The sequence below is a fragment of the Schistocerca cancellata genome, chromosome 3, assembly GCF_023864275.1.
Source record: "Schistocerca cancellata isolate TAMUIC-IGC-003103 chromosome 3, iqSchCanc2.1, whole genome shotgun sequence".
Taxonomy (NCBI): domain Eukaryota; kingdom Metazoa; phylum Arthropoda; class Insecta; order Orthoptera; family Acrididae; genus Schistocerca; species Schistocerca cancellata.
In genome coordinates this window covers 78,536,967-78,540,679 of record NC_064628.1, presented here as the reverse complement: position 1 = coordinate 78,540,679, position 3,713 = coordinate 78,536,967, and positions in this window count along the sequence as shown.

Genomic DNA, 3,713 nt, shown 5'->3' with positions numbered 1-3,713 from the left:
GCCTACTTATGGTTCATTCACAGTCAGCTTAGCACTTTGCAGCATGGTATAAAGGAAATTGAGGGAAGCACGAAAAGTGTAATAGAGGTAAATGATGTTTTGAAAAATACTCTGGAAACTGTTACTAAGAGGAGAGAACAGCAGTTCATTTCTTTTAATGTTAAATCTGTCCTTAAAAGAGCAGAAGTATCAGAAGCAGCGGAAAGGAGTTTTAGAGAAGAAGTTAACAAGTTTTATGACACTTGTGTAGAATATCTCAGCAAGTGGAGCGCCTCATATTTACCCTCATCGCCAGTGTTTGATTGGATGCTACTGAAGAGAGTGCCAAAATGGGAAAGTGTTGAAGAGACAGTTTCTTATTTGAAGAGTAAAGAGATTGAAATCGATGATTCCATTCTCTTTGATCAGTTCGGCATACAGACAAATTTTGTTGAAGAAAGTCTTCACAAGTGGAATGATGAAAAAAAAAACACACACCATTGTTATGTCATGAGAAGTGGGTGAGTTTTTTTTAAAATCTGTGACTGTCTTCAGCATTACTCTGAGTTGGTAATAATTGCAAGGTATTTATTTGCAATCCCAGCCCATAATGTCAATGTGGAAAGAATATTTTCGTTCATGAATATCCAGTGGACTGAGGAAAGAAACAGAATGAAGGTGGACTCTCTTGAAGCAATCCTGCAGATCCTGTACAACTACAAAATGGATTGTGCCAAGTTTTATCACTGTGTCTCAAAGAACAAAGACATGATCAAGAAGGCTGGAGGCAGTGAAAAACACCCTTTTCTCCAAGGATAGTCAATTCCATCTACAAGTGCTCAGTAATATTAAAGCTCATGTTAATATCAGTTGATTAAAAGTTGAATGGCTCTAAAATTTTGTAAAATCTTAATACATTTCTTTATTACTGTATACGTTTATTAAATGTCATTAATTATACAGATAATCTAGATTATATCAATCTTTTGTATCCTCTTATTAGTTATAATAATCGGTTTAACAAAATGTATCAACAAAACATTGTTGTTGTTGTGGTCTTCAGTCCTGAGACTGGTTTGATGCAGCTCTCCATGCTACTCTATCCTGTGCAAGCTTCTTCATTTCCCAGTACCTACTGCAACCTACATCCTTCTGAATCTGCTTAGTGTATTCATCTCTTGGTCTCCCTCTACGATTTTTACCCTCCACACTGCCCTCCAATGCTAAATTTGTGATCCCTTGATGCCTCAAAACATGTCCTACCAACCGATCCCTTCTTCTAGTCAAGTTGTGCCACAAACTTCTCTTCCCCCCAATCCTATTCAATACCTCCTCATTAGTTACGTGATCTACCCACCTTATCTTCAGCATTCTTCTGTAGCACCACATTTCGAAAGCTTCTATTCTCTTCTTGTCCAAACTAGTTATCGTCCATGTTTCACTTCCATACATGGCTACACTCCATACAAATACTTTCAGAAACGACTTCCTGACACTTAAATCTATACCCGATGTTAACAAATTCCTCTTCTTGAGAAACGCTTTCCTTGCCATTGCCAGTCTACATTTTATATCCTCTCTACTTCGACCATCATCGGTTATTTTACTCCCTAAATAGCAAAACTCCTTTACTACTTTAAGTGTCTCATTTCCTAATCTAATTCCCTCAGCAGCACCCGACTTAATTTGACTACATTCCATTATCCTCGTTTTGCTTTTGTTGATGTTCATCTTATATCCTCCTTTCAAGACGCTATCCATTCCGTTCAACTGCTCTTCCAAGTCCTTTGCTGTCTCTGACAGAATTACAATGTCATCGGCGAACCTCAAAGTTTTTATTTCTTCTCCATGAATTTTAATACCTACTCCGAATTTTTCTTTTGTTTCCTTTATTGCTTGCTCAATATACAGATTGAATAACATCGGGGAGAGGCTACAACCCTGTCTTACTCCTTTCCCAACCACTGCTTCCCTTTCATGCCCCTCGACTCTTATAACTGCCATCTGGTTTCTGTACAAACTGTAAATAGCCTTTCGCTCCCTGTATTTTACCCCTGCCACCTTCAGAATTTGAAAGAGAGTATTCCAGTTAACATTGTCAAATGCTTTCTCTAAGTCTACAAATGCTAGAAACGTAGGTTTGCCTTTTCTTAATCTTTCTTCTAAGATAAGTCGTAAGGTCAGTATTGCCTCACGTGTTCCAACATTTCTACGGAATCCAAACTGATCTTCCCCGAGGTCGGCTTCTACTAGTTTTTCCATTCGTCTGTAAAGAATTCGCGTTAGTATTTTGCAGCTGTGACTTATTAAACTGATAGTTCGGTAATTTTCACATCTGTCAACACCTGCTTTCTTTGGGATTGGAATTATTATATTCTTCTTGAAGTCTGAGGGTATTTCGCCTGTCTCATACATCGTGCTCACCAGATGGTAGAGTTTTGTCATGACTGGCTCTCCCGAGGCCATCAGTAGTTCAAATGGAATGTTGTCTACTCCCGGGGCCTTGTTTCGACTCAGGTCTTTCAGTGCTCTGTCAAACTCTTCACGCAGTATCTTATCTCCCATTTCGTCTTCATCTACATCCTCTTCCATTTCCATAATATTGTCCTCAAGTACATCGCCCTTGTATAAACCCTCTATATACTCCTTCCACCTTTCTGCCTTCCCTTCTTTGCTTAGAACTGGGTTGCCATCTGAGCTCTTGATATTCATACAAGTGGTTCTCTTCTCTCCAAAGGTTTCTTTAATTTTCCTGTAGGCAGTATCTATCTTACCCCTAGTGAGATAAGCCTCTACATCCTTACATTTGTCCTCTATCCATCCCTGCTTAGCCATTTTGCACTTCCTGTCGATCTCATTTTTGAGACGTTTGTATTCCTTTTTGCCTGCTTCAGTTACTGCATTTTTATATTTTCTCCTTTCATCAATTAAATTCAATATTTCTTCTGTTACCCAAGGATTTCTATTAGCCCTCGTCTTTTTACCTACTTGATCCTCTGCTGCCTTCACTACTTCATCCCTCAGAGCTACCCATTCGTCTTCTACTGTATTTCTATCCCCCATTCCTGTCAATTGTTCCCTTATGCTCTCCCTGAAACTCTGTACAACCTCTGGTTCTTTCAGTTTATCCAGGTCCCATCTCCTTAAATTCCCACCTTTTTGCAGTTTCTTCAGTTTCAATCTGCAGTTCATAACCAATAGATTGTGGTCCGAATCCACATCTGCCCCAGGAAATGTCTTACAATTTAAAACCTGGTTCCTAAATCTCTGTCTTACCATTATATAATCTATCTGATACCTTTTAGTATCTCCAGGATTCTTCCAGGTATACAACCTTCTTTTATGATTCTTGAACCAAGTTAATATTTAAAATTAAGAAACCTGGGTACATGTGGAATGAGGTGTCCATTGGCACCCGGGTGAATGTGTCTCGGTTTTCACCGAAAATAATTTGGTCACCCTATCGTACAGGCATTTGTCTTTCCGAGTTGGTACATATTAAAAAGTACGCGTTTCATCCATTCACCAGATAACGGAAAAATCATCACATTCAAAATATATCTGGGCATCTCATCAGTAGTTTCATCTAAAACGCATCCCACTTCATATTCATCCAAAGCTTCTTCAATTTTCTCTAAAACGTTCTCATAAATTGACTACAAGTAACTTTTTCTCATAGCGCTCTCTTTCTAGCATTTTTCTTTGTGTGTACTTCTCAAGAAATGATTTGAATG